The 18,963-nt window shown below is 34.5% G+C and overlaps 1 long non-coding RNA gene across 1 annotated transcript; it reads left to right on the top strand.

Moving 5' to 3' along the window:
• Nucleotides 1-10,890: 10,890 nt before the first annotated feature.
• LOC145813759 (uncharacterized) lies at nt 10,891-11,658 on the top strand. Its single transcript, XR_014357011.1, has 3 exons — nt 10,891-11,070; nt 11,186-11,458; nt 11,570-11,658. It is a non-coding gene; the product is annotated as an uncharacterized LOC145813759 (long non-coding RNA).
• Nucleotides 11,659-18,963: the final 7,305 nt, after the last annotated feature.

Genomic DNA, 18,963 nt, shown 5'->3' with positions numbered 1-18,963 from the left:
CCCAATTAAATTTTTTTTCCAACTAATACTAAACGAGGGGGCAATTGGTAATGCTACTTTAAACCTTAGGGAGAGGATTATAATTTCTAAAATGTGAGGGGTGTCAATGTAATTTACCTAGTGAGGGCAAAATTGGTATTTAAAAAAATGAAATTGTTGAGGGGGAATCTGTAATGAAACTTTAAATCTCAAGGGGAAGTGTAATTTCCAAACAGTGAGGGGGAGCTGTAATAAACATAAATCTCAGGGGGGGTGTCAATGTAATTTACCCATATTTTTAAATGACAAATATGCATATAAGTGACATATGTCATACTTTAAAATAATAAATTTGCTCAACTTGTTAAGTTAACCACAACAAATTCAGTGATAATTTTTTATTAAAAATATTAACAGTATTATTAATTACACTAAATTGACACAAAATTAAAAATTACAAGTTACAAGTGATTCAATAAAAAATATAAGGACCGAATATTTACTTTTTAATTTAAGATAAGTTTTTTTCCCTTCTATGTTATACAACAAAGTAAATAACGAAACTGAAGAAACAAACCAAATTTGATACAGCAAAATCTGCACACCAGATTGACATAGAGACAGAGAAGGAAGTCCAAAAATTCTGAAATTGGTGAAGTAAATTTGATTTTGGCGGGTTAAAGAGGCGGGAGCCAAATCATGAAGCAAGGGTTTATCAAATGCCATCGTTATCTACCATCTACACCACAAATTTCCTGTGTTTTCATCTTCTACGATCAGAGTTCATTAGGTATTCTTTCTCTCTTTCTCATTCTCATCAAACACACACAATACCTCTATCTTTCTTACTTATTTATGATCTTCTTGTTTTAGCCATATAACTTGATACAATCTGAAAATCTAATTTTGTAACTCATGAATTTATTAATTTTCATCTTTTAATATAAAAGGTTAGCTGTAATTTACTATTATTGTTTTTATGTTGTGATTGTATATAATGTCTTGCAAGTGTTTGTTTAAATGCTTCAGTGGGATTTTGCATTAGGTTGCTTTGTTTTGTTTTTTTTTTTTTTTTGTTTTTTTTGTTTTTTTTTTTTACAAATTACTCAGTCAAATCACATAAACAAGCATCAGTATACCAAACTATGTGGTCAAGTTTCTTAGTTTAACCCTCAAGGTATACTTATAAAGTAGTTTCGTTGATGAACTTATTATTGTTTATTAAGATTTATGAGTGGTAGATGTCCATGATTTGTGAGATTTCTATAGGCTAGCTTATCATTAAAATGAAAATAATAATAACAATGATTCTCTTTCTTGTGATTGTCAAGGTGAATTATTAAATTTCCAATCTACATTATCTGTAAATAGTATACGAATTGAGATTATACATAGTATTGCCCTGTAAAAAATGAATTCTATTAGATCATGTAGTCATTATTGCCTGTGGGGTGCAAAACATATATTAAGTATTAAAAAGTGGAATAAATTAAAGAGAGGCACATAAGTGAAGTATTGGGTATTTGATTAGACCAAGAATTGAATTTCATTCAAGATAGGTGCATCTACTAGTGGACACAATCAAATTTAACAAAGATGCATCTAGCAATGGATGCAATCAGAATTCAGAATACTTCACCGAAGGGAAGAGAAAAAAAAAAAAAAACTAAATAATAGATAATAATAAAAACTATAGCAACACTACATTAGGTAAGGGTTATTAGAGCATGCATAATAAGATATATCTTTGTATTTATCTCCCAGATGCTGCTGAACTGAGGTTTAGAACCTTCTAAAAGATGCCAAGCAGAGAGAGAACTTTGGCTATTGAAAAAATAAAATAAATCGTTGATGTACACAGGGCATTTGTTCTATACAACAGTGATCTACAAACTACAAAAGACATGAATATAGATCAATAAAACAAAAAATTAAAGGAAATAAAATGCATAAAAAAGGGAAAGGAGGAGGCCCACTAGCCATGGGGGATGGCGGCACGGGTAGGGTGTCGAGAATATTGCCCTCCAAAAGAAAACCAAAGAGCAAGTCAACTATCATTCAATATTCATAAAACAAAGCAATTAAATATAATTTTGGAAAATTAAATCGTTGCGTTAAACCTATACTCGAGCCACAAATGACCCAACAAAACCATATGCACCTTACAAAACTAAATCATAAACGAAGTCAAGAAATTGATCTGGGTTCAGTCTAATCATCAACAAAGCCATGCTCTTCTTCTTGAATATCTTCCCCACACAACCGCCCCTCCACACATGCATGAATTTCACCACTCCAGAAAAAACCTAAGAGATCCAAAATATCAAGAAGCTCAAGTCCCATAACTCTCTTGCCACTCTACAACGTAAAAAACATGGGCCTAGTTTCTCATCACTTTCGCACATGCCACCCTAATTAACATAAAGATTCCTACACAGAGATCAACATCTGCATTGCACTGGGCCATGACTATAGCTTTCTATTAGATGCAATTGTATAGAGCCTTAGACCATTGACAATTTGACAATGTCAACCTGGCTTGACCAACAAGGCAACTTGGGTTATCATAAAATAAGATATATACCTTATAGTTCTAGTTAGTTCTTTTGATCCACCAAACAAACCTAAAAAACAGTCACCAAAACAGCCACCAAATCAAATAATAGGTTGCTTGGCAGACCAACAGGTCAAACAGAGATCAGTATAGATAGATAGACAAGCCAATTCAAATAACAGCCACCAAATCAAATAGAACAAAGTAAACCAACTTACCAGACCAACAGACCACAACCTAAGCAGCCAAGAAGCAAAAGGTAGTAGAAGCAGAATTAGCAGAATCAGCACATATGAATAGGAAAACAAAGATCCACCAAAATCAACAACCCAGATCAGTCACTGGCCTTAGCAACCAAACAACGCCACACCAAACCTAAGGCAAAATTTGACCAAAGAGACCGAAGAAAACACATCAACAACAAAAGCACAACAAGATCTACCTACAGCTTAGCATATCAAACCAGCAAATCAGTTAAGCCATCTATCCTGTTTAACAATCACCAAAACTTGCAGCTAGCTGCTTCCATATAGAATCTGGAGCAAAAGCAGCAGCAACACCACAATCAGCAGACTCAAAAGTAGGTAGCTGCTTCCATACCTAACAGCGGAGCAATACCTCCATTTTCTGATGCAATACCTCACTTGCTGCAGGTTAAATACCAAATCATTTATAGATACTCAACTACTTTAAGTAAGGTCAATCACAGCACAAAAATCAACTACTTAATTCGATTTGATTAAATCAGTTCACCATACAAGCACAAAACAAATAGCCTCATGACCATATATCAGTACAGCCCAGTATGTCAGTAGTCCACAGCATTTCAGCCTAAGATTACTTGACTTGTATTGGACTGTTGAATTGTATAATAATCCTCACATTGGTATAATGGATTGATTTGTTGTTGTTGAGCAAGCATGAATGTTCCTAACTCATTTGCAATTCCCATTGCATATGGTTATTCTCTTGAAAAACGGGGCTTTATTATTTTGCTTGTCCATTGACATTATAACTTATCATCTTACCTTGCTGTATGCAAAGATTGATGACTCTAGTACACCAACCTGACATTCCTTTAATATTTTGTGCTGTACACAGGTCGATTTATTGACACTTGCTCTGCTAGTTGAAATTTTTTAATTTTCTGGTTTGAGAAGAAGTCCTTTGTATTGTGTATCTGTCTAACAGACCTTTCAAATTTTTAAATTTGAAGGTCTGTTAGATATGATAGTTTAGATATGGGTTTCAAAATTGAAATTGAGAGCTTTACCTTACATATATTTTTACTCTATTTAATCTTCTATTTGAGTTTCTCAATCTATCTACAATCGTTCACTCTATTAAATTTTAATCCAAATTTAATCTCAAAATCCTTTCATTTGCAACTCACTATCCAAATAAAATCAAAAAGTTTGCAGCAGTAGGATACATAACCCAGCAAAGATGCAGAACTCTTGAGCACACGAAAAGGGGCATTATCACCAATCATAATCTTCCTTATTGGTGTGACTACTCCAATTAAAAGCCCAATAATCTGTGACACAAAACAACAACAAATGTTAAGCTAGAGGAAAGAATTGAACAACCTACTTGATTAGCAACACAAGGATGTAACTCTTGAAAAATATTATAAACATCAACAGGATTGTACGGATGCAATGGTTGATGGTGCAAACAACATCTTCAAGTTGATCTTTTCCACAAAAATCTTCACATACTTCTTAATCTTATTGAAAATCAGCACATGTCAAAGGATAAGGTTCGCGGCTGCTCTATAAGTAATTATAAATCAAATTGTAGATATATCCATGTTAAATTAATACATATTACTTCCTCCATTTTTTATTATCATTATTTTTTTTTAAAGTTAAAAATTGAAGTCTACAATAGGTTTGTACTGGTCACTTGAGTGCAGATCCTCTCCCTTTGCATTACTCTGCACAACCGCATCTAAAAAACAATTAGAATCAACTGAATCATCTAGTGGGTCAATTTGATTACATTGAAGCCTTGTAAGGACATCTTGATTGAATTTTTCTTTTATTACAAAAAAGAAAAGACATTTAAAGACACTCCAAAATTGCCCAGAAAACCAAAAAGCTTTCTCTGACAATAGGAGGCTAAAAAATATATCCTACGCAATGTTCTAGAAAAGGAAACTCTCACAACCCGAGAGCCTAGGAAACAAGCAAACAAAACAATAACTCTCACAACTCGAGAGGCTATTTTTAGTGGTTTTTTAATTTTTTTTACAAAAAAAGCGTGTAAAATAGTAGAAAGAATGGGTTGACTTTTTGAAGTGAATTTTTGATTTTTTTTGTGTTGTTCCCTAACAACACCTAAGTAACCTTTAAAATTTACCAAGGTTGGCACCACAACTATCCACAGGTACAAGCTTTTAAATGGCCAAGTGAATACACATTTACAATTTGAGAGAAATATTTTTTCAATTTTTTTGGAGATGTTGATATACCTGCGGAGCAGCAACCAATCACGAGGCCATGAAAATGTTTAGGAGTTTTGGTGATTTTAACAAGTATCCATCCAAGTGCTGAACCAATAATAAATGTGAGGAGGATATTCAGAGGCATGAACCACCTACACATTAAACCCAAAAATTAAATAGCAAAATAAAGAGGAATTTAAAAAAAAAAAAAGAAGAAGAAGAAGAAGAAGAAGGTAAATAGAGAATATACTCACAAAGAAACTATATCGGTTGCTTTGATTGTACTGGACAGATTGCTAACAATAAGTGCAGGGGTGAACACATAGAATACCAGCTATTCACAATCATGAAGTAATCGGATTAAAAAACCAAATTTTTGAATCAATCCTAGCTTCAATAGCAACAACATGTGCTATTTTGCTAATTTACTGGTTACTAATTAGATGTAATCGGTATAGAACCTTGATGTCATTTTCTTACACTGTTATATAGAATGAATTGCTATTGAAATAATGTACAATGCTTTCTTCACATTCCCAATGCTCCACTACCATATGATTGCTATTGAAATAATGATATTGCATTGACTTTGTAATACTTACATTCTTTTACATGTTTTCTCTTGACATGAGTTGGCTTATAGTCATGCACCAATATATTATTAGAGTTATGTTCTACATTATTGTTAGTATCTTATAGTTCTTGCAAAATAAAGTTTAGTTGTTTTTGTCAATCATAACTTACAAATACTTGTTATTGATATATTCATTTTTTAATGTTCTAGAAACACTTTGGACACTTGTTTAATCGAGATTGTTTACTTATGGATAAGACATGGATGTATCGATCAAGATTAAGTGATGCATACCAGAAAGGAGTTGACATGTTTCTCGATTTTGCATTTACCAATGCAAGTTATGATGATAAGATCATATGTCCATGCATCAAGTGTGGACTTACACTTCCCGTCACTCGGTCAGTTGCATATGATCACTTAGTATATGATGGCTTCACAAAGGGTTACACTAAATGGGTTTTACATGGTGAAGCATCATCTGTTGCTACAACAGGTCTTGATACGCACATGCAGAATAGGCCACAATTAAATATTGATACACATGGATTAGTACACGAGGCATTTGGAATCTCAAATGACGATGATAGAGTTGATGGAGACAACCCTGAAGATTTGGGAGATAAACCAAATCCACAAGCAGAGAAGTTCTACAAGTTGATACATGATGGACAAAAGGAGCTTTATCCACAATGTAGGAATTTTACAAAGCTCTCATTCATCCTTTAGTTATTTCATATCAAGAATTTAGGCAGATGGAGTAATAAACCGTTCACCATGTTATTAGAGTTATTGAAGGAGGCATTCCCAGAGGATGTAACACTGCCTAATACTATTTATGAAGTTGAGCAGATAGTCATGGAGTTAGGACTTAGTTATGAGAAGATTCATGCATGTCCCAATGATTGCATGTTGTATAGGAATGAGCACAAAAATGATTCTGAATGTTATGTTTGCCATACATGTAGGTATGTAACAGAGCAAAATGATTCAGGCAACGAGGCATCATCTAAAAAGGGCAGCTATAAAGCACCTTCTAAGGTTCCACATTACTTTCCTTTGATACAAAGGCTACAAAGGTTATTCATGTCATCCAAAACAGCATCATCTATGAAGTGGCATAAAGAAGGTCGCACCAATGATGGTTGTATGAGACATCCTGCCGATTCTCCAGCTTGGATGACTTTTGACCACCTACATCCTGATTTCGCAGCAGATTGTAGAAATGTCAGACTTGGGTTAGCGTGTGATGGTGTGAACCCTTTCAGAACATTGAGCAGCACGTATAGCACCTGGCCTGTAATTCTTATACCGTATAATTTGCCTCCGTGGATGTGTATGAAGCTGACAAATTTTCTATTATCATTGATTATCCCTGGTCGTAGAAATAATATTGATGTGTATTTGGAACCTTTAATAGATGAATTAAAGGAATTATGGGTGGATGGAGTAAAGACATATGATGCATCAATTAAACAAAATTTCCAATTGCGTGTAGCATTAATGTGGACTATCAGCGACTTCCCTGCTTATGCTTATTTGTCAGGGTGGAGTACTAAGGGGAAGTATGCATGCCCTTCATGCCACAAAGACACATGCTTCCAGTGGTTGAAGCATGGCCGAAAACATTGTTACATGGGTCATCGTCGATTCTTGGACAAACATCATGCATTTCGAGATGATGAGCGATCTTTTGATGGTACTAAAGAAAAAAGAACTGGACCCAATCCTTTAACTGGTTCTATGGTATTAGATATGTTACATGGCTTCAATATCACTTATGGAAAGATGAGTACTAATCTAGAATTACCATATAATTGGAAGAAAAGAAGCATATTCTTTGAATTACCATATTGGAAGGATAATCTAGTGCGTCACAATCTTGATGTGATGTACATTGAGAAAAATGTATGTGAGAGCTTGCTTGGAACACTACTGAATTTAGAGGGGAAGACAAAGGATAATCTAAATGCACGTCTTGACTTGAAACTTCAAGGTATAAGGCCTGAACTCCATCCAAAATAAAATACAGCAAATAAAACCATCTTGCCTCCTTCTTGTTTCTCATTAAAGAAACAAGAAAAAGATGTTTTTTGTAAATTTTTGAAGAATGTTAAAGTTCCTGATGGTTATGTAGCGAATATTTCACGATGCATCGACTTAAAGAAACGTAGAATCTTTGGACTTAAAAGTCATGATTGCCATATTTTGATGCAACAATTACTCCCTTTAGCAATTCGAGGAATGTTGAGTTCACATGTAACTTCACCTTTGATTGAGTTGAGTAATTTCTTTCGAGAGTTATGTTCTAAAGTTGGTTTGGCACAAGACTTTATGCGTCTTGAAAGGCAAATTCCGATAACACTTTGTAAGTTTGAAAAAATATTTCCCCCTAACTTTTTTGACATTATGGTGCATTTGGTGGTTCACTTAGCATCTGAGGCTAGATTAGCAGGACTTGTGCATTATCGTTGGATGTATTCTGTTGAGAGGTAAAGTTTATATTAAATTACATATTTCTTTACCATCGTTATTATATTTTACTTTTGTTATTATCGAACATCATTCAAAATTTTGTTTTTTGAACTTACCAAAACATAGGTACTTGAGTAGATTAAAGTCATATGTGCGAAATAGAAGTCGATCGGAGGGTAGTATGGCAAAAGGATACCTTGCAAATGAATGCTTGACATTTTGCTCGAGGTATATGGAAGGTGTTGAGACACGATTCAACCGGATGTCTCGAAATTATGATGAGGGGGGTAATGGTACCGAAAGATTATCTATTTTCTCAATGCCTGGCCGACCATTAGGTAAGGGCATGATAGACACAATGGATGATGGCACAAAAGAAAAGGCACATCGATATGTGCTATTTAATTGTGAGACAGTCAACAAATTTATTGAGTAAGACACTCGACATCTGTAATCAATTTCATTATTATTATTATTATTATTATTATTATTATTATTATTATTATTATTATTATTTTACATACTTTTGCCACACCCTTACAAATCTTTTATATGGCATATAAACAACACCGTAGACTTGTTTCCATACAAAATCCACGTCTTCGTGAAATGGCCATTGATCGCATTCATAGTGAAACATTTCCAACATGGTTTGATAAACATGTAAGCAGTGTTTTGAAGTTCCTTAAAATTTGATTTGATATTAACTTCAATTTCATTCCATACTTACAAAAGTTATGTCGTCAATTGTTTGAAAACAGGTTGAGGAATTGCATAATGCAGGGGATAGTCAAATAACTGAAGAGCTTAGATGTTTGGCTCATGGTCCAAATAGAATTTTCACAAAATATAAGCGATACTTGATAAATGGTTTTGGGTTCCATACTAAGGAGATTGAGCGAAAGAGAAAAACTCAAAATAGTGGGATTATTGTCACGGAAAAAACACGAAGCTTTGCAAGTGGTAGAGATGGAAATCCGGTCTCTGGAGATGTTACATTTTATGGCGTGTTAACAGATATAATTGAGTTAGATTATTTGTTTGGGAAGATGGTCGTGTTATTTAAAGGTGAATGGGTGTCACAATCAGGGAAAAGACAAGATAAAGATTGCACACTAGTCAATTTTGCACGATTAATGAAAGATGTTGAGCCTTTTGTTTTGGCTTCTCAAGCAGAACATGTAATGTATGTAGAAGACCTGAAACACAAAGATTGGCAAGTTGCTATCAAGATAAATCCAAGAGATTTTTATGATATGAATGCGGGGTCTTCTGTGGACAATGTGGAGGCATACTTGCAGAGTGTTATATGTAATACACAAAGTGGTGATGGGGACAATAATTTTGATTTGGTTTGGACAGACATGTCTGCTGCAATTGTAGATGCACCACTTTCTCAGGTGTTGAGAGACAACAATTTTCATGATGATGGAGATGAGGAAGAATTAGATCTTATGTGACTGTTAAACTTATTGAACATTGCTAGTTATTTATATTTGAAAACAATTCTATAGTTTCATTTTGTTCTCTTTCTTTATCATTGTTTTTGTTAATTTAATTGATTGTTTGAAGAATGAATAATGCGTTTTTAATTTAACTATGTGATTTGCATATGTGACTACAAAATATTTATTCACTATATGTTACATTTAGTCACTACCAAGATAGCAACGCAATAAAGGTGAATTCACAAAAAAAAAAAAATTGTTAATTTTCTTCAAGTATTTTGTTCATTTGCAAATAATTTATTTGGATCATTCTAAGTTTACAATTTGATTTGTCTATTTTACTTGAATCATACTAGGATTCATCTATAAAGCAAAAGGCCTATGGACCCATATCTTCAGTTTCGCTCAGGCAATGTTGGTGAGTTTAGTGAGTCAGCTCCATCTGAGATACAGCCAAATTCTAGTCAACCCAATGATAATGCAAGTATGCAAGTTCAAACCTTATAAAAATGTTATTATTTCTTCGTATATAATTTATTATTAGTATTATTATTTATTAATTTTTTATAACTAGATGGTGCTAGTGGACAAAAGAAAACTAGAGGTCCCACGCAAATGCGTAATATTTGGGGTACTCGTGATGATGAACGCCTAACAGTCAATTGGAACAAACTTGGCCAAGCTGATGACAAATTGGCAACAAAGTTATCATCGTTCATTGGAACTATTGTGCGTGATGGGAAAAATGCACCACTCACTTACAAGAATTGGCATAAAGTCCCAGAACATTACAAAGATCACATATGGGCACTTGTACAGGTAAATGACACAATATTGTGCGAAAGATGATCACATGTGAAAAATAGTAAACATGAGTAATGTGATTAAAACAACACTCTTTATAATTTTGTTTATTTTTAATTTTTTATTATTGTATTCTTCTCTCTCTCTCTCTCTTTCTCTCTCACTCTCTCTCTCTCTCTCTCTCTCTCTCTCTCTCTCTTTTTTCTCTCTCTTTTCAGTCAAAGTTTGATCTTCCAAGTCATGCTAGGAAGTGGGTTATGAAGTGCTCTAGTAAGAAGTTAAAAGACTCGAAGGCAAACATAAAGAAAAATTATTATAAGAACCACTTGAGTTTTGACGAACAAAAGCATTATAAAGATAGTAGAGTATATGCTGATCAGTGGGAACACCTTATTAAGTATTGGGCCATCGAAGAAGTAAAGGTATACTCGATCTGATCATTATATGTTATTTTACTTGTTGTAGTTTGGACATCATTAATTTATGCATTTGTAATTTTAGGCACAAAGTGATAAAAACAAAGCAAGTCGTACAGAGCGAAAGTATAATCATACTACTGGAACAAAAAGTTTTCCACGTGTTCAAAAGGAGTAGGTTAATTCATCTTTTCATGTTGTATATTTAATATGATAAGGTATACATAATGTGACATAATGATATAATTTATATTTTGGAATATATTATTTTGTAGAAAAATAAGTTGGGACACTCTCCAACTCGTGCTCACATGTTTAAAGTATGTTATACAAAGGAGACAGGAACCCCTGAGGCAACGAAAGCAATGATAGTATGTATCAAATAATTATGTCCATTTGAACTTGTAGATTAGTTAAAATTTCCACATTATAGTGTTGAGTTATTGAAATGTATATATTAAGTTATGTTTTTTTGCAGCCTTATAGGATGAAATGAATGAGAGGACAACCTTAAATGCAAATTTATCAAATAAGGGCCCAAATGATGCATTTGGACAAGTGATGGGTAAAGAAAAACATGGATGAGTTCGCATGTATGGATTAGGTGTCTCCCCGTCTAATTTATGGAGAGATACATCTGGTCATAAAGCAAACCAAGACACAACAATGGATGTTATGGAAGGTGAAAATTCGGAGCTAAGGTCCAAAGTTTCCCATGTTCAGCATGCTCCGAATAACTTGACAAACACATCTAATCAGGTAATTTTTTTAATAGGATTTATAAGTTATTAATGTTTTCCTACACTTATATATGCATACATATGTCTATGTGTGTGTGTTTGTAAAATTAAATAGCTCAAATTTGGTTAGGCCACAACAACTTCTACTCCTCTCGACATGGCAGCTTGACATCAAGCATGGTCTTTGTCATCGATACAAGATGCTTCTCTTACTCAGGTACCTACTAAGAGCTAATCATATATATCACATTATTTCCAACTTTATTTTAGAATACCATGCAACACTTATTTTACAATTAACCAAAGAATGAATATTGCGAACATAAATTTCATTATTTAAATCTAGACAATATGTGCTACATAGTCTAAATCATGACATGACAAAGTTTGTGCTATTTTTTAAAAAAAAATTAATTTAATTTTCTTCTAAAGCTTTAACAAGACATCTCTCCATCATTTATTACCACATGGCCTCTTTCTGATTCTCTCAAAATATTGCTTTAAAGTAATTAATTGATTGCCATTTTTCACAATTACATTTGATTTACATCGTTGAGGTTAGGTGATCCTGATATTGATAATGGACATGGTTTTGATTGTCGTTGATTGGTGCTTTTGGTTGTTATTGATTTTTGAAGCTATTGTTTGATATGGTCTAAAGTTTTACAGTTGTTACTTTTATATAATTTGTTGTAGTGTAGTGAACCAATTAAGTGATTAAAGCATTTGGCTTGCATATCTACTATAGAAATCCGTTAGCACTTTGTACTAGTTTTTTTTTAAATATTATTTATTAATTTTAAATATACAATTACTTAAGTAGTTAAATCTTGATTTACAGGTGCAAGATATAGTTGTTCTAAAAAGTATCATTAGGCCAACAGAAACGGTTGCAATCGGAGTACTTAAAAGCACAGACGCATCTAAAGAAGTAGAAGGGGAAGAACTAGGACCTGTATAGCGATCCCGGTTCTTTCTTCTTTGGTTGTAGTATCCGGACTTAGTTCCGTGGATTCCGGTTGTTGTTTTGAACTTGTTTCTGTCCTTCAATTCTTTAAATTTGAGTTATAGAATGTTTTGGACTTGTTCGTTCCAGGTTGGGTGTGATTGGGAGCAGGTGGTTGCTGCCTAGGTTTTCAGTCCTTCGCTTGAGCGAGCTGTTTGTCGCTCGAGCGAGCGTGGAGTTTTGTGTCTGGTGGGTCGAGCCAGGGTGGCTTCGCTCGAGCGAGCGTTGCGTCTGGTACTAGGACCTGAGCATTGGAATTCTTGGCTCGAGCGAGCTTCTGGTTTGTTTGCCCGCGCGTGAGTTTTCTGTGTCTGGTCGCTCGAGCAACCAGGTCTTCGCTCGAGCGAGTCTATCGTATTTCAGTAGGCAGCAGCGGGGAAAAAGATCATTTTTCTCCCTCTTTCATTCTTGAAATCCTAGCAGCCGAGAGTCTCTCTCTCTAAACTGATTATCTCTCTAGATTTCATCTCCTTCTAGTATGAATCCATCCTAGGTCCTTTGTTAAAAAGGTAGAGGGTGTCGAGGGCATCGAGGGCTTCGTCTTAATCAAAAAATTGTGGATTTGGAGCACTTTGATTTCGGGTCAACATCTCCTTTTGAGTTATCCTTTGAGGTAGGGATTCTCCTTGTTCTTTTTCAATACTACGTCTATAGATAGACATGTGGTAATTTTTGTATTGCATGAAAACCATTTTATGTTGGATTTTTGTATAAATTCATGAGGTTGTACTTTGGGTTAGTTGTTGGATTTAGATCTATTATCATTAGATGTGTTTTGGGGCTAATTAGGTGTTAATTAGCATGTTGTTGTTGTAAGGAGAGGAAACCCTAATATTTATTTGGTTTAATAACTCAATAGAGGGGTTTTGATCATTGGGTAAATACTTGGGTATTTTGGGTTTTGAATGAAGCCATTGTTGTTTGTTGTAGATGATTGAACCTTTTTATCAATATTGGGAGAAGGGGAGGGAAATCCTATTTTAGTGATTATGATTTAACTTGTATAATTAAATTGGAATGGCTTGGAGATGAATGTAGTAGATTAAAATGAGCTTTGGCTTTATTGTCCTTGGATTTGATTTTGTGAAAACAAAAGGAATAAAACCGGTTTTGAAAAATAAAGAGAGTTGGTTTTGTGAAATGGGAAAGGTACTTTGAAATGAGTATGAATGTTGGATTGTTGTATCTTATACTACTATGTTAGTATTAGTGATAAGTTGATGATCTCATGATATTTGAGTCTGTTAATAGATGTACAATATACATGCATCTAGAGGTTTTGTCCTTGGTCATCGGTGGAGGATGACATGGTTGTGTTGAATTGTAGTGGATACATTACACCTATGTGTTTATCTACTTTAACTCGTTGTTAGATTTTTGTTGGTTATGTATATGCATTATACATGTTGGATATGCCTTGTTGCATGGTTGTTGTTGGCGTTATATGCCGCGCTTATAATCAAAGGTACCGTTACCTTCCAGCTAGCGCCTGGAGAACTGTATGCGCTAATAATAGAAGGCACCATACCCTTCCAACTAGCGCCTGGTAAACTGGTATTTTGGCTTACTACGCACATAGCTAGTAGAGCGAAGTTGGTTGTAATTATTTCAGTATATATTTGGCTTACTAAGCGCATAGCTAGTTGAGCAGGGTGGAATTGTTGTTGTTTAGTTGTAACTGAAAATATCATAGATTTGATTGGTTCCAGTTCGGAGAACCGAGTTACTCCATTGATTGATTGTATACATGTGGGTGGGTTGTAAATTTATATTTTTACAAGGTTATGTATGTATAGGTATGATAGTAGTGGAAGTGAACCAAAATGTCTTTTTTTGTCTTTTGGAAAGTGTGAAGGAGAATGAATGTTTTAACGATAAACATGTTTTGAAAAGGTACATCTGGGTATGTATAGGAAGTGGAAGAGAGTATCGGGCTTAGTGAGATTATTTTCCTAAGTAATTGTTACTGTTATGAAAGAATGGGAATGGGGATTAATGAAAGGAATAAGGAAAGATGAATCGCTTATAGCGTTGAATGAAACGGCTGCTTTCAAGAAAAGTTTATATATATATATATTTTGTATAAACTGTCATATTACTATTTTAGTATGAGAATGAGTGTGCATGATCATAGCTATCTGTAAGTTGTTATTGTTGAGGATCATGTTGAGATCCCTACTGGACTTTATGTTCATCTCACGTTGTTGAATCTTTTTCAGGTGTTTAGCAGGTTGTGCTACAGGATTTGGATCTTCTTATTTGTTGGCCACAGGGTCTCTTTGTTGTTGGCGGAACACCATATGTGTAAAAGGGTTACACCCCTTCATTTATTTATTTAAAGGTTGTAAGCCCAAGGGCAATTTATAGAGTATGTTCATGTAACATTTACTTTTCATACGAATGAGAGTATTTAAATTCATTTCTATGGATTGAATGTATGAGTTTATTTCCGCATGTTATCTCTGAAATTGAATTACGTTAATGAATTTGGTAATGGCTCCGAGTAATAAAAAGTGGGGCGTGACAACCTGACTATTGGGAGGTACATGTTCAAGTGCCAATCAAACCTAATGAGAGCTTGATCCGATCATATGGACTGGTCAAAACAATTGGACAAGCTATTGGAGCTCATGTTGCTTGGCCTGCTCCATTTGTGGTATATTTCTTTCGTAAATACTAATTTTATTCACAAATTTATATTAACTTAATATAGTTTCAATTACCTTCATATGTTTATCTTTTGGATGCAGATTTCACAAGTTATGGATGCTAGCCGAGAATATTTATACAAGTGAGGTTGAGAATTTGGGAACTAATTTTATTTTTGATAATTTTTCTCTCCGGAATATGCATATCACTATGGCTTTTCAAAACTTATGGTCGGAATAATTTTCTTTTAAATGGTTTTTGCTTTAACTTTGTTAGTGTGGTAGAATATTTAATAATTTTGGATTGAGATTTTAATGAATAATTGATTGTGGTTTTTTTTTTTTTTTTTTTTTTTCTTTCTTGATGTGATGATCTTATGGTGGTAATATTTGTTTATTATTATGAAAATATTACAGGATGAATGGATGTCAAATTAATATATGATGTGGCAATTAATATTTAATTGTTTATAAAATTGATTCAATTTTTATAGGTATTTACGCATGCATAATTGTAGCTTTTAAAAGTGTCAATGAAAAAAATATATAAGTGGCGTTTTATAGTAGTGATAGTAGCTTTGCAAAGTGTCACTAAAATAAGTTCCAATGGCACTTATATCTCTTTAATGGCACAAATGAATTGGATTTAGTGGCATTTATGAAGGTGTTATAAATATCAATTGTGGCATAATAAGCGTCATTAAAAATCCAAATCGTGGCATTTTTTAGATTGCAAGTTTTCTTTAATGGCACTTGATAGCGTCACGAATAGTGCCTACCATGACATTAAAGTGTCACTGAAAGGTTTTAGTCTTGATGGTGTAATGACACTTGTAAGTGTCACTAACTCTTTTTTTAATGGCGCTTGATAGTGCCACAAATAATATCTACCACGACTTTAAAATGTCATTAAAAGTTTTTAGTCATGATGGTGCAGTGACACTTGCAAGTATCTACCATGGCACTCGTATCTACCGTGGCACCAATAGAAGTGGCACTTGTTCAAAATGCCACAAGACTAAAAAATGTCATTAGAAGAATAGTTTTGTGGCACTTTCAAATGTCACTAAACTAAGAAAATGTTGTAGTGTAATGATGAAAAGTTATAGAATGTAATCATGATGACTAGAAAAAGAAATGATAAAAAAGGACAAAATGGTCATTTAAAAAATTTTATGACATGACATCAACAATTTAGGAGACAATTTGTAATGAGATTACAAATTTTAAGGAAGGGAACGTAATTTTTTAAATGCGGGAGAAAAATCTGTATTAAATAAAAACCTCAGGGATATCATTGTAATTTACCCAAAAAAGTTTGGTAAGGGTGAGTAATCAATGGGAGCTTCTATTTGCACACACATAACTCTCTCTATGCACATCATTCTGAGTACACACACATAAAAAAATTAAACTTAATTTGTTTTACTCACTGCACACACCTATTTTCCAAATATACCCTCAAAGCCAAATTGTGCACATACACACACACATTGTGCACACACACATAGACATTGCAGCGGCTCCCCGTTCCGTCTCTCTCACACACACCCATCTCTCACTCTCACAGTGTGTACCGTCCGTCCCCCACCTCCATTGAAGACCTCCTTATTGAAGAAGTGCCATTGAAGAGCAGTAAAGAAAACTCTCTGTCCATTACTGTCCCTCACATTTGGAGATTTAGGTTAGTTTATTGATCTTAAAATCCTCATTTGTATGTCATTTGTACTTTGGGGTTTGTTTGAACCATTTTCCGATCGAAGAAATAGCCCACTGTCATGGATGATTTTGTGCTTCATTCGGAACTGGTTTTCCGAAATGTATTGTTTTTGCCGAAAATCTTCGAAATATGCCCAATAAATTGACAGTCAACTGCCGAAATTTTGAAGTTCATTCGGCATACAACTTCCGAAATATGTTAACTAGTTCGACCCTGGTTTTTTGAACAACGCTGGGAAAAAAAATGGAGCAAAACTCACATTTCCTTGGTTACCTTTCTCATAAACAGTTAGCTGCTTCTCAAAATCTGAATTTTCAGAAGGTAAATCTTCCATAACAATGAGTGAGGATGAGATTTAGTGTGTAAACTAATGAAAAATGGAATGAAGAATAAGGAAGACAGCTTGTGGAAGGAGTGTGGAGCTTGTGCAAGGAGTGTACACTAATGAAGAATGGAGTAACTTTGGAGCTTTGGTATGGAGTAACGTGTGTATGTGTGGATCATTTAGCAAAATGAGGAAGCAGAGGCATTGCAACGTGTGTGTGTATTGAGAGGATGTGTGTTTATTTGAATTGTGTGAGATGTCTATAATGGTAATTTTATTTAGGGATAAAATTGTAATAAAAATAAAATTCATTAAGTGTGTGCAAAGAGTGGAATTGGTGTGTGAAAATAGAGGCTCCCATAATCAATAAATTTTAGCGGTGTTTGAGAATTAGATATTTTAATTTTCTTATAAAAAAAATATAAAAAAATAGAGAAAATGGTTTAACACTGTTGGCTACATATTTTGTAAAAGCCAGTTACAGTTTGACACGTGGCAGAGTAAGGGTAATAAAGGAAGGTTATTCAAGCCTTTAATCCTGATCGTACACGTGGCAATAAATATTGGTCCTCACATGATCTGAGTAACACTAGATCAATAACGGGATGCAAGATGACATATTTTCAACGGTTACTCATATTCAAATTCAAGTACAAGAGGGAAGCTCAACGGCCAGTAATGGCGTAATGGAGCTACTTGTAAGGAAGCATGATTAGCGATCATGGAGGAGCAGTTCGACGGTTCGAAGTGCAGTTCGAAGGTCATCACTGACGAGTATAAATAGCAGGGCAGCCCCCAGAAAAAGAGGACGGACTCAGATCATACAAATCAGTCATTTACTTCATATATTTTCTTTTCCAGTCTTTTACATTTCCAGTCTTTAAATACCTGTTCTTTAAATACCTGCACTTTAAATACCCGCACTGCACTTCGATTTATAGGAGTAGCTTCAAGTAGATTCAAGTAGATTGCTGTTGTAAACCTCTCCGAGGCTGAGTTCGGACCATTGTAAGTGCTCATTTTTATGAAATACTTCAATTGTTCTTCATATTACTGTTGTTTCTATTAACTTCTCCTAAGTCAAGCCACCAGTAAAAGTCCTCTTCATTGAGGCTGAAAAGAACTAAAACACAATCGTCTGATAATTGGTTGGCAATCACAATTTCTGTAAGGACTGATTGATTCTTGCTGGCACGCTCACATTCACAAAAATACCCTTCGAAAAGCCAAAAAGCCAACATATATTTTTGGCACGCCCAGTGGGACATAATTAAAAATGGCTAGAAGAAGACGACAAGGAGAAAATGAACGCTTGGAAGAAGGCGTGGAAGGAGAGGTAGAAATACCAAATCCAGAGGATAATGTGGTAACACATCCTGTGGAAACTCCTATATTGTCAGAACCTATGGTCGAACAGACCAGTACTTCTGAACAAGAACCATATGTTCATATTATTGGACAAAACCAAGGAATTGGACCGTCCACTGTGCCATTTATTCAACCAACAAATCCATGGGATGGTTTAGTAAATGCCATGGGACAACAATTAATGAACACAATGGAAAGGTGGGCAACATCCTTTTTGGATCGAATGAATAACCACCAACCAACAAACACAAGACACACGGAGGAAGTCGTAAATGTCCCCCAACAAAGATTGGCTAGAGAAAAACAACCTATGCAAGCTAATGGACAGTATAATGGTCAAACTAATAATCAGAACTATGAAAGACCATCACCTCAGTCTTGGTATGAACCCATTTCAAGGCCTATAGCAGGCCAAAATGCCTCAGTACTTAATAATGAAGCCACACAAGTTGGTGGA

The sequence above is a fragment of the Camellia sinensis genome, chromosome 15 (genome assembly GCF_055761805.1).
Source record: "Camellia sinensis isolate YWXY chromosome 15, ASM5576180v1, whole genome shotgun sequence".
In the NCBI taxonomy this organism is placed as follows: Eukaryota; Viridiplantae; Streptophyta; class Magnoliopsida; order Ericales; family Theaceae; genus Camellia; species Camellia sinensis.
The sequence above is the reverse complement of the archived record's forward strand: the minus strand, read 5'-3'. Positions and strand labels throughout refer to the sequence as shown.